We start from the raw sequence: 13,782 nt of genomic DNA, 5'->3' as shown, positions 1-13,782 counted from the left end.
GAGCGGCAATGGCACACACAGTGCGTAACTTGCATACAGCAGTGGGCGCCAGTGCATTAGTGGACAGTATACACACACACATGAAGTGAACAACATGGATAACCAGTGGATGATATTTTCTCCACAGTTTGTTGTTTGATTAATAAGTATTATTGTATCTCGTTGTACTGTTTTCTAAAATCGATGGATGTGACCTTTCTGAAAAAGAAAAACAGGGATTGTAAGTGACTCTGCAGCTGATGCATAGTTCACACATCCTAGACTCTGTAAGTCGCCTTGGATAAAGGCGTCTTCTAAATAAACAAATAATAATTATATGGTACTCCAAACCGGTAGTTTTCAGTGTATTTCATTGCAGAAAAACAATTTAACTCAAATAGCGAAGAACACCTAATTCTTCACAAGATGTAGCTATGTTCGCTGATATCAGATCCCAAACATACTTCTCATTTAAGGTAATCAAATTTTACTGCAATGTTTTTGCATGATATTTCTGCACTTTTACCATGGTTATGCAATGCACTTACCATAGTTTACCTTGGCTTGCTATGTTTGTTAATTTGCTTAACCATACCTCTCTGTGCTTTACAATGTCTACATGTGCTTTATTACACATTGCTATGCTTTTACTATGGGAAACTTATGTGACTGAGCATCCCCTTCCACAGTGCTAAGTCTTGACATTTCAATAATGCAGTAATACTAATAATTGCGAAGTAATTGATTGCAGTGACTGTTGAATGTCAAATGCTGAAAATCTAGCATATTCAGTAATGCAGGTTTGAATGGTTTTACAGCTATGTTGAATTAAGCTGTTTAAAAGCGACAAGATTCTATTGCTTAGCATTGAGCAAGTGGAAGGTTTAATTACATTTAAAAAAATCAATACATAATAAATGTATTTTACCCTGTGGCTTAAAATTGTAAAATGTAAATGAATTGTTGAAGGAAATCAGCATATCACAGGCAAACAATCCACACTGGGTTATAAAATAATAATTACTGGAGGCAAGATGGATACCTATACTTCATGTATGGGTCACTCAGTGTTTCCCCTAGAAAATCATATAGGTCCGGTGGGGGGGTAGGGGGGGTTGCTATTATTTTTTGCACAAAGTGCAGGTGTCGTCTGTTCTTATTTTTCCTGGCTTGGAGAAAAAAACATGGCCTTCTGATAATCATATTTGGATCTGGAAGCCAGTAAACCTCCAGGCTGCGTTTCAAACAAACACTCACATCTTTGATATTTAACAAGTTTGATTTGCCTTACACTGACAATTCAACACACAAATCTTAATTCATGCAAGCAAACTGAAAATTGATCATTGGAGGAAAATACTCTCCCATATGGATTATTAACAGCATTATACTTCTTCATTGGTAATTTACGCAATTCACATTGTATAATCGTTAGTGACACAAAGCATTTCCTTTAGAGTTACAAATCAATCAACCTATTTATTTTTTAAAGGTTTTGAACATACCATGGTCAGTGTTGTACAGCCAGGGGCTGTACCGGGGGTCCTTTACCCATTCCAGTGCTCTATGTTTAGGTTTTTAACTACTGAGCTAGTGTTTTTACTGGCCTGGATGCAATTTTATCTGGCCCAATATATTTATATATTTTTTCATGATGGTTTTTATTTTCAGTATGTTTCTAACTGTGTATGGTGACCAGAGAGCCCACGTCTCAAAAGAAAGTGGCTAAACGAAGCCTTTCAATATATGTTACTTCAGCCATTTAACATGCACACATTTGTGTGCTTGTCGGAAAATTAAAATACTGTATTAAAGATTTGAAAATGTATGTGTGCAAATGATACTAATTTTTTCACAAGCAAACCCGCAACCGAGCTGTTACCATATCGTCACAGCAACGCCAAAACTGAATTATAATAATCCTAATTAGGGATGGGTCAGTGTAGTCAAATACATTGATTACACGAAAATATACAATTTTTTTTTTTTTTTTAAACTATTCGAATAGCATATTACATATTCAAGTACACAAAAAAACCTTATACATTTGCTACTAGTAGAAGCAAACGCGTGTTTCTTTTATTTTTTTTAATGCTGATGCTTAACACGTGTTATGTCTTAAACCCGTTGTATTTGCATATTAAACGTAAGGACTCTAATTAATTATGCAATGCTTGTAATAGCAACATTCTATAGTAATCGTATTCTGTTTGAAATTGTTTTATTGCCTTGTTTTTAGCTAATGTTAACAGATCCCTGCATGAGTTCCGCTGTAATGACTGTACACAGCAGCTTCTGCAGTTGTTGCTAGCCAGTAGTGAAACAGCTTCTGGGAGCATGGCACCGGCGAACTTTGAATGTATGAATAAAATAATATATATAGCAAGTGCTAAAAGAAGTAATCCAAACTTGGGTAACGTTGAAATTAGAAAGGTAATTTAACGTTATGATGAATATAAAGACATACTAAATGTTAAGCAGAACAACGCAGTGACTAATAAGAAAAGGCAAGATACTTGGAGTTGGAAAGGAGTTCTTTTTTAACTCTGGACTGCAGTTCAATGTAAAACATCTACTGTTGACTTTCTGTGAATGGACATCAACATTACCATTAAAAGTACATTATTTTACATTGAGTGCACTCACTATATTAGATTTGGGAACCCGGGTTGTTCTTCAGTCCAATTACCTTTTTTTTTATTACAAGATGGCGCGCTTGCTGCGTTATGGGAGCAACCCATTAGTAGAGGCGACACGAAGAGGATATATAAAATCAGTTCTTTAAATCCAATCCAAACGAAATTGGTGTTGTCTGTAATAGACAAATGAACATTTAAAAGTAAACAGTCCCGCAACTAATATTTACACAATCCCAGATCTTCACCAAATAGACAATATGTAAAATATATTTCTATTATCAAAGAGAAATAAAAAAAATCAAATAATAATGAAGTGGTATGTACTAAATGATGAAAAAAAACGAGTCTTTTACTCACAGCCTTTTTCTTCTGAATTGTAGACGAAACTCCCCGCGTGGATCAGAGTCTCGCACTGGCCTCGTTGGTTAGAGAGGTGACGCAGAAGAAAATTAAATAATGCAGATGAAACCTATCCTCAACCATCAGAGTTTCGTTTGCCGAATCAAACAAAGTCTGAACTGAATGATGTTACTTTTTTTCTTATTTATTTTACGAAGTTAAGGTAGTTACATGGGTATTGCTTCTGGTTTGCTGACACACTTTCTTCACATAGCTTTCACAGATCACCAACACCCCAGTTCCAGAACTTTCTTGCTCTTTTTTTTACCATTTTAATTCCCAGCATGCATGTCAGGATGGAACAAAGGGAATTCTAGTTTCTTCACAACCAGACTACATTTAACACTAAACAATCTATAGTTCAGCAACAAAATAGAACAGCAATAGAAAATGCATGCAAGTATATTTAAACAAACAATTTACAAGTCCCCCAGGAGGGGACTACAGAAGTATAAGGTACATCCTTTATTTGTCATCAGAATGGAGGTTTTGCAGAAAGGAGAGAGAGCCCTTGTTTGCTTTTAGTCAAAGGAAATGAATGGTATCTATGAGTTTCAGGTTTTGGTGTTTCCAATGCCAGTGTTTGATTATTTTTAAAAGCTAGCTGTGAACAAGCAAAAAACCATACAACTGCAGTTGAAAAATATTTCCTATTAAGGGGGTCTAAAGGCATACCAAAAGTTTTCCAGGATTCAAGCCCAGTTTTCTCTAGGACTGCAGTCTGCATTAGAAAAATGGAACTGTTACAGGGCTCCCCTTTGACCCTGACTTACCAGCACTGAATGGAACTAATTGTGGCTTTTAGGCATCACTCCGGCATACAGACTGGTGGAAGGCTTCTAAATTAATTACAGTTTATAAGACACAAAACTAAAGGTTTCATTTGTCCCAAATGAACTGTGGTTTCTAATTGAAAAGCATGAAGTGTTTAAACCTCTTCTCAAACTTCAGTGGTCAGAGAAGCCTGGATAATAATTAGCATCTAAATCACAGATTGTGCACTAATCTCTCTGAATAAGCTTCTATTAGCCCTGTGGTCTGGATACACGAGTAGCTGATTTATCTGAGTGGAAAGGTCCAGTGGTTCACTCCACACCAAATGGAACACATTTAGGATCTTCCTCGCCTAACTGTTTCTTATTCATTTGATTTTGCAAGTACCTGGAAGTTTTTAAAGAAGAATCCCTCTGGCTTGATGTCCACTTTTGGAGCTCATAACTAAGTACTCTGAAGCACTTTGGCACTGCACACTTAGTCGTTGATAGATAATCTGGAGAATTTGAAGGCAAGCACTTCAGCTGTTTAGGAGTTCTCACTAGCACAGCATAGCACAATAACCATAATATTTGGTGTGGAATGATCCTGAAGGGATCAGATAAAATGTCCTCTTTATCCACAAACAGGTACTATACTGCAGCCCCCCTCTAGGTAGCCTGTCATTTCCTGCACGCCTATACTCTGGTAAATGAGACTTTACAGACATGTTAACTTATCAAATCCAGAGCCCTGAATGATGCCAATAGCATCAGTACATCCTGCGTCATCAAAATGCATGTCCTCAAAGTGTCTTTCAAATAAGGAAAACCTTGTAAATTAGGCTTTCTGCCTATGCTGTTGGCAGTAATACAATAAACTCTTACCCTGTGAAAAACATTCCATCACTTCACATTTACGGCAGAGGTAAAGGCTGCCAGTCCATTAAACCACAATTCTACCACTATTTATGCATGTTTGTACCTGCCTCACCTTTTGTGAATACAATTTACTTTTATATTTTGTTTTGGCTCAGTGTATTATAATGGTTCCTGTGATTACTGGTCCAGTACACCTAATCATTATTTATTGAATTGGACAGAAATTTGCACTGAGCTTTGTGTGTAATTGTAATACTAATGCTTCAGAAAGGTATCACAGATGTTCTATCAACATTTAGGTTTAAACAAGGACTGCATTCTTATTTTCCCTTAACCTACAGGACCTTTTGCATAACCATCTAAAAGTTTATCATAGTAAAACTATAGCAAAGTGTAATAAGTCATAGTGAAAGCATGGTAAAGGATATGTAAGCATTGTAAAGAATAGCAAAGTATGGTAAAGCATATTACTAAACATGGCAAACCAGGGTAAACACATATGTGCAAAAATACCATGAAAGACCCTTATAAGAGAAACCAGGAGGTTTACTGTAAATGCTGAGGAGTTATTTGATGGGAACCTTATAAAATAATTCATAAATCAGATTGTTTTGTTCTGCATGCTGCTCCTGTTATTATCCCTAAACCAGGGAATTTTAAAAGACAATTAAAGCCTGAGCTTTGATCTCAACGGGAATGAGGCGGGGTGTTCTTGTATTTAATGAGGAGAATGCCTCAAAGCTATTTTTATCATCATTAGCACAATCTTTTTGATAGTAAAAACAATAAAGTTACAAAATCAATTTAGGGGCCTGCGAGTCGCCTGAAGTTGTTTCTTATTCCTTTTAGAATTGTCATTATAATTGTAATTTGTTCCTTTCCATTCAGACAAAAATAACGCTAATGGAGATTTTGAGAATCTAGCCTAATGCGTGTTGCTTTACAGTAGGACTTCTCTGAAGAAAGTGTTGTGTACCAGGCAGGCATTCGTTTTCACTGGGGCTTAGGCTGCACATCTGTATCTTTTTCTTACTGAAATGCCAACAGTGGCTATTTAGTTTAAAATGCCTTTAGCAGATGTGGATTTCATTTGAAACTACATAAAGATTTACAAAACACAGCTTGTACATTTCTTGTCAACGGTTTCTCAGAAATGGTCCGTTGTTTTGGATTCTTGAACACAACTTTATATTACCAGTGCTGAGATGTGAGGAATGGTTCACAGATCGTAGTTAAAATGAGTGTCCAATATAAGTACTGAGTAACTAGTTAATGTGGCATGAAAGCAGCATTTAATGAACGAGGAGCCATCAATTAATGAAGATTTCACTCTCCTATTGACAAATAAGACTGGATTATCAAAGCTAACTCCAGGGAGAAAAGTTCATTACGAAAAACTTAAACATTTGTAGTAGTCTTAGATTGTTTGCAGTTGTTGTGTTTTCTTTTCCGAAAAAAAAGTACCTAATAATGATTTGGAATGATAATCTAGCCCATAGTATTGTATCTTATACCCAGGTACAGTTATCACAGAATGTTAAACCAGTGATCTGTTAATGGTAGAAAATCTAATCATTAACAATCAGCTATAATTGGTGTTTTGTAATTAAGAATATTTAGCACATTATGTACTCAGGACAATGTCAGCACTAATTAAAAATAAAAATAAAGCCTTTTTTAAATGAAAAAAAAAATAAAAATATACATAAGCTAGTTTTTTTGTTGTTTTTTAGCTTGGACTCGAACTCGAAGCGACATCCAGGCTGTAGAGCGCATCCTGTACATAAACTAGTTTTAAACATATAAAATAGATTAATATAACAACTGCTCTAGTGTATACGGTATTCATTTGGATATTCCAAGATTATTTCAAAATTAAAACCAAGCTTGCCTGTTTACTCAAACCAATACCTGTTTCGTGTGGCTGTGTGAGAATAGGGTGAGTTTAGGAGGGTCTAGTGTTAAGGGAAAGGTGTGGGTGGATCTCAGATTTCACAACTGAAGACAATTAGTATACAAATAGTAACTGGAGTTGAGTCTTAACCACCTGATCCTCCTTGAGTAATGCAAAAAGATAGTTGTAACAGGGCGATGTTACCTGCGTGGGTTGTCACTGAATAATAGACACAGAGCAGTGGGTGTTGACACACTGCACTGGGGCACAGATTTAATAACAATACAGGCACTGCCGCTAGAAAGGAGGTCCTGTTCCAGGTCCCTACGTAAACTAAATACATTTGAGAGGGGTTAAAAATCCCCTAAATGAATTAATCCCTACCCTAACCTGGGTCTACACGCAGTCAACACGTGGGGATCTACCATCGCTCACCCTTGTTATCCACACAGCCATGACGGTTCTTCTCCTTCACCTCCAGGTTTGTCTAATTTTCCAGCCCCCCAGGCTGGTTTGTGGGCAATAGCACAAACTATTTTTGGTCATGTGACACTGTATTAGCCAGTAGGGTTGTGAGTTTCAATCTAAAGGTTTAATAAAATTTATTTTTATACCCATGGAGATTTTTAAACACAATGAAATAAGGTATAATGTAAGGCTTGCATATAGTAGAAGAATATGCTGTAAATGTTGCAAAAGGAGACCTATAAAATGACTGCATAGTTTATAGTTTATGTACCAGAGCCAGTGTTTACATGTACTGTCTGCACCTGTTTATATAAAGATGGCATTACTGCAGCTAAAGTTCTGTCTTCGTTTTGGATTAAGGTTTTCTTATAAACATGTTAAACTACTGAAGATTTATGCAGCAGTCAGTCAAGAGAAACCTAATCCATCAGTACAAAAAAAGGTAGTTGAATAAATTATAAAGATGTAGTCACAGCACTTTTTTTTAAAGATTGGACTAATGACAGTACACAGTAAGTCTAGATTCTACATCTGTGCTTCTTGTACATCTGTACCCTGACACTACCAGGACCCATTTTGTAACACTGTAATATTTCTTACTTGTGCCAGACACAGAGGCCTTGCTAGGATGAGGAGGAAAGTTGATGTCCCCTTAGAAGGGAGGAAGTAAAATAAATCTTAGGTTCACTATGGGGGCCTCGATGAGGCCCAGTAAGGGTCTGAGTTTTTTAGAAAGCGTGTATCTTTGCTGGCTTTTGCCCTAGAACAATGATTTATGGCACAGGTTAGGAAACAGTATGGCTTTTTTTTATATAGAGAGGGTTTAAACCATGCAGATGTTGCTCTCAATGCAGATGGTGCCCCCCTTCCTCCCCACCCCTGACACACATCACATATGTGATGTATTTGAATGTTTAAAACCCCACACAGTTACACTGTTTTTCAGTCAGGAAAACTCATGCGATGGACAACAATATGTATTAAAGCTTAGACAACAAATACTATGTTATACTATGTTATGACCTTCGAGGAACCCCTGCCCATTTAGTTTGCTGATAGTTTAGAGGCTGACTATAGGGAAGCCATGGGCAGGGGAGCAGGATAGCTGCCCTCCCCCTTAGACAAAGCTGAAAAATAGGTGGAGGCTGATGAGGAGGTGAACTCAGACGTACATTGGACGTACATTGCTGATCATTAGACGTGTTGTTTATCGAATGAGAGGCCAGCCATTTGATGGACAACACTTCTGGTAATGAGGGTGCCTAATATGCTTGATGTTTATGATGTCCAACTAGTCGCAGGTCAGTACAAGCAAATTCAGGTTTGCAGGAGTTTTTTTTTTTTTTTTGCACAATAGCTGCTAATTATTGAGATAAAAAAGCACACATTTTCCATGTGTTTGTTTTTGTTTTGTTTTTTTTTAAGGGCAGTTTACTTTGCACCAAATCTATTCAGGTCAACTCCAAAGTAGGCCTACAATTTGTCTTTTTGTATTATATTTTTTACTTTGTGCTCTTTCTTTTATTGTCTAACTGCTGGAGATTAGCTTGCTGCCTTGATTAATTACAGCATTTGCCATCATTGAATAAACGTAAAGAGGAAATGTTTCACGAACTGGATTCAGATCAGAGATTTCTTTTAAATTTATTTAGGCCACTGAACAGCCATAATGCAGAAAATGATATTTGATCACAGCTGTCCTGCACTGGTAATGAACCGGTGACCTAAAGGTGAACAGCCGAGTACCCCTTTGCTAATCCACCCAGCTTCACCCTTATTCAGAATTCAGCTCTGTAGACAAGCCACGTTTTTAAAGTATGGTGCTTGGGCATATTATTAATTCAAACAGAGCAATTCCATAACAATAACTTGTCATCACCTAAACATTACATACTGCCTAAAGTATCTGTCTTTGGTTATTTGGTTCACTTCACTTGTCGCTATGAATGAGGTACTTTATAATAAGTTTGATTGTTTGAAGTTTGAACTGAAAGGTGCCTGTTGGTGAGACTAACTGAAGCTGATACATCATAGTTTTTGGGTTTTTTTTACATTTCTATGGGCAATACCGATTTTATGATTCCTAAGCAAACTGGCTCAAGTAAAGAGTTTCCTGAGCATGGAGAATGTGTTTAGTTTTCAAAGAATGCAGCTGGTGTGCAACAATCTCAAGTTGCTAAGGTTTCACAATATTTTGTAACTTTACCATTTTAATTTTTAAAACTGTGCTGATGAGCAGTCCAAGCCTTTTAACAATAGGTTAGTACTGCCAAGTTTTATTGTGTTTGAATCTGGTAAATATCCAGGCCTCGTTTTGTTAACTCAAACACAGCAAGTGAAAAAGTGCTTTGCTATCAAGTTTGTTGAACTATAATATATATAATTATAACAGACGGATATCGTAATTTGTGGATATATCATAGGTTTTATGGTTGCAATATTGCAATCCAAGTGAAGCCATGTTTCATCTTCCATTATTCCCTTTATAAACAATTTTGATAATTGCCATTTGTTTTCTTATAATTTGCTCAATTACCAGGCAGAATAATAATAAAGGGAACTCAATTAAGAACTTAGTTTTAATTCTTACTAACTAATTTCTTACAAATTCCACCCTGTTAACAGCTTCAGATATAAATCTATTTTCAAACATCATTCAAGATACAACACAAATATGTCCAAACCAGCACCTTAATACACTTGCCTCTAAACCTTTTTCCTGTTTTAACCGTTTTGGTTTATAGTACATTTATTTATCATAACGAAAAGAGGCTGCTCAGAAAATGCAAGCCAGTGATTATAAACATTTCTTATCTATTTTTGATGTCTAAATCCAGTAGATATGAATGCAGTCATATATTTGTCATCCTCCTCGTTATTTCAGAAATGTGGTTAATTCACCATCAGGACATGTTGACAGTACAGTATATTTAGGGCTTCAGATTTTCGGTTTTAACTGATAAAAACCACTAAAACACTGGAAATACTGGAAATGGTTACTCAATTAATGTTGACTTCACCCCTTTCTCATTAAAAAAAAAAAAATATATATATATATATATATATATATATATATATATGTATATATATATATATATAATTTTCTTTATGGGTTAAAAAAATTGAAATTGTATTACAGTTCAAAGTAACATGTTTATATTACTGCTCTTCTCTGCCTGGTTCTATACTTCATTTAAGGTACTTGCACTGCAGTAGAACGTGCATATACAGTATGTTATAGTAAAGGACGTAATTGGAAAGCCTTGCGCAAAACAATGTCATATGGCGAGCATACTTCTTACCTGACCTCACATCCCTAGCTCTGCTTTGAGAACATTTCCTGTAAAGATGGTCAGCTAAGAATGCTGCAATAATAAACTTGCGGGGTCCTGTTCCCATTGGGCCAGATTGGAGCTGCATTCCCAAGCAGTGATGTCATCTAAAAGACTGCTCCACTGCTCTTGCAAAACCCTTCAGATTCCACTTTTCACTTTGTTGCGCTGTATCCATAGCTGGGCTTGTGCCTTAAAATTTTATTCAGTAAAAACTGAATAAAATCTGCCTTTATTACCACCACAGTTGTATTTAACATACACCAGAGTAACTGGCTTCTTTCACCTTTAGGAGCTCTGTTCTGAATTATCTTTTAGATTTAGTAATTGGGACAGGCAACCTGCAGAGCTCCTTACTGCTTCTCACTAGTTGTAATTGCAGAAGGTTCTAAATTATTGGTGAATAAACTTACCTGATATTTTATTTTATTTTATTTTTATTTTTTTTACCTGGGAGTTAAATTCAATGCCCTATATTTAGCTATCCCACCTTAGCCCCTATCACCCCCCCCCCCCCCCCCCCCCCCTCTCTTCTGCCACCTCCTGCCTCACTCCCCTGCCCCTATCTTCCCCTTCTGTAAACTGAAATTTAGTAGGAAGGCATAGCAAGTTGAATAAAATGAAATATGGGGTGTTGTTTGTAATTACACTTAAGTGTTAAGAAGTCGTTCAAATCTCACCTTGCCTAAACAAATTCACAACAAGAGCATAATGAATCCCTCATTTATATGGATTTATAGCTTAGTGGCAGTCCAGTTCTCTGGCTGCACATTTGCTTGTTTACACAGATCTTTCTGTGTGTTGCTCACACTTTATTTCTTACTCTTACCAAACTCAAAGGGCCGCCTGCGCCCATGTGTCACTTTGGTCCATTAAGAGCCGGCTCATTAGATGTCTACAGGATTTACTTATGTATAATCGTGTTTACACTTCTCTTGTTCTTAGGAATCAGGGAGGTTTTTTTTGTATGTATTTCCTAGCAGACGCCCTTATCCAGGGCGACTTTACAATTGTTACAAGATATCACATTATTTTTACATACAATTACCCATTTATACATTTGGGTTTTTACCGGAGCAATCTAGGTAAAGTACCTTGCTCAAGGGTACAGTAGCAGTGTCCCCCACCTGGGATTTAACCCACGACTCTCCGGTCAAGAGTCCAGAGCCCTAACCACTACTCCACACTGCTGCCCTAGTTGCACTGTGTTGTGAAAAGGGTCCAGGTAAAGTGAAGCATATTACCTTAAAAGAAAACTATAAAAATATGTTGTATTCAGTAAGGTGATTTTAAATAAGAATAGTGCCTTGCACCTTACGAAACAGATTTTTTTATTATTATTATTTCTGTGCTTCTAGAATGGGGTTATTGAACTGCATTCCAGAACAGACAAAGCTTTAAAGAAGACATTACATCTGTTTTTCTGAAGTTTGATGTTTGTGTAACTGTTGTAAATTGTTGATGCTTTTTCAACAGTCTAGATAAAACAAATATGCCTACAAACCTTTATTTAATTAATCCTTTTTTTTTTTTGTTCAGTGCGTACACCCTCAACAAGTAAAAGCTGGCAGGATACCAACATTACAAATGCCCTAGCACCAATGTATTAAACACTGTTATTGCAGATGGAAACGATAGGTCAGATTATGTTTGTCTCTTCCCCTGCTGTTCCCTGTTTTGTCATATGCTTCTTTGGACACAAGTAGCTTGGTTATTTATTCTTTAACTTCTTTGCCTTCACATTTCCAGCTACATTTTAGTCTTGCATTCCATTCCAGCATTCAATGTTCTTACCTGTGCTTGCATAACACATTTGATTAATCACTCTCATTCGAGACTGATCCATACGCAGCCTGTCCTCCCTCCAGCCCTCCCCTTCTTCTTAGAGAAGAAACACGCTTTATAACAAATAAAATCCATGACCTTGAAATAAATACGATTGCTAGGGCAGTCAGCTTGAACACCAAGAAAATTAATTAATTAATTTTTAAAAAATCTGTGATATATTACAAAATCAAACTACCTGAAAATTACGTACCCTGGATTGTCCAATTGAGATAGCATTAGGTGCCCGTTCTTACCCACTTTTATACAGTAGGTTGACTGACAGAAGTGCAAACCAGATTCACCCCACAGGTCACAGACAATGCCTACCGAAAGCTAGTGGTGGCACCCATATGCTCCTGTCACACCAGAATATCTGTCAATCTACCTATTTTAAACCCCTTCCTTCTCCACTTTGCTGTGCCACTTCTGCAACAGTCTCTCTCTGGGGGGAAGTGAAGCTCACTTTCCAACCTTAGAGGCCCAGCTACACAGCCCTGCAGACTCAGACTCAATCATTTAAAGATTATCAATTTAGATATAAAATGGCCACTCCCTCCTGTCCCAAGGCTTTATCACATCAATTTTCTTATTGGGTTTCTTGTCATCATTAGCAACATTAGCAATGGTACTCTTATGTGTACTAAATATTGTTTTGTTCTTGTTGTTTTACTTTTGATTTAAGTTAACCTTGCTTGTATGGTCTGGCTTTACTTCCTCGGTGAGGCTGACCTGTAAACAGGAAGTACCAGGAAGCAGCTTTAAAAAAAATTTGTGGATATCCATAATTTTAAAAAAAGCAAAGAACAAATGGTCTTCAGCACAATGATCTGTTAAAATATCAGCTTAAATGTTTCCTACAAAATGTTATCAGCATAACAGGTGAACCACTTTATTTGGGACTAACTATAACAAAGCTTGAAAATTCACTTATGACCCTCCTGCAGCTACAAGTGGTGACAAAATAACAAGGTGACAAGAAGGTTGGCGGACACTTGTGTCACACGACAGCTAAAACTGTTATGCGAGGAATTTAATGTAATGGTAACAAAGTGTGAAGAAGGCTAATCTGTTAGCTTTAAACAAATATGATGAAATTATATTTAAAACACAAAACTTAGCTATGGAATGTGTACGACCAATGGTTTAACAGACCCTGATTCACACTAATCTTTGATATCTTTGAGGTTAGGTTCACCAAGATTAGTGTTAATCAAGGCCAGTGAAACCAGCCATCGTTAAGGGTCCAGTAAGTAAGAAATGTCATGGTTGGTTAGTGTGCTCCTCTAAAACTAGCTTGAGCAACAGGTTTGCCTGACTTTTGGTTTAATATTTTGTTTATGAGTGGAATGTGCTGTTGAGTTCTCCATCTGATTTTACTTTGTGAGCTAAACTTGTATATTTAAATGTTCTTAGTTTAGATAACATGATGTTATCTAAACTAACATCATATCACCCCACCACAAAACCCATTTGTAATAAGTTGAATATTTGCAGGCAAATTACCAAAATAGCTTAATCAGCTAAATAAAAATACAGCTTTGTATTGGTCTGGCTGTTAAATCAGAATTTTCTTCTTTTTTTTTTCTTTTTTTTTTAAGAAAATCTATTTA

The 13,782-nt window shown here is 36.5% G+C and overlaps 1 protein-coding gene across 3 annotated transcripts in view; it reads left to right on the top strand.

The window, feature by feature from the left end:
* The window catches only part of LOC117406087 (rho GTPase-activating protein 6-like), a 173,656-nt gene that overhangs the window by 73,493 nt on the left and 86,381 nt on the right, over nt 1–13,782 (top strand). The window lies entirely within an intron of this gene.

The sequence above is a fragment of the Acipenser ruthenus genome, chromosome 9, assembly GCF_902713425.1.
Source record: "Acipenser ruthenus chromosome 9, fAciRut3.2 maternal haplotype, whole genome shotgun sequence".
NCBI classification, from domain to species: domain Eukaryota; kingdom Metazoa; phylum Chordata; class Actinopteri; order Acipenseriformes; family Acipenseridae; genus Acipenser; species Acipenser ruthenus.
Note: the sequence above shows the minus strand (reverse complement) of the source record. Positions and strands in the feature narration are given on the sequence as shown.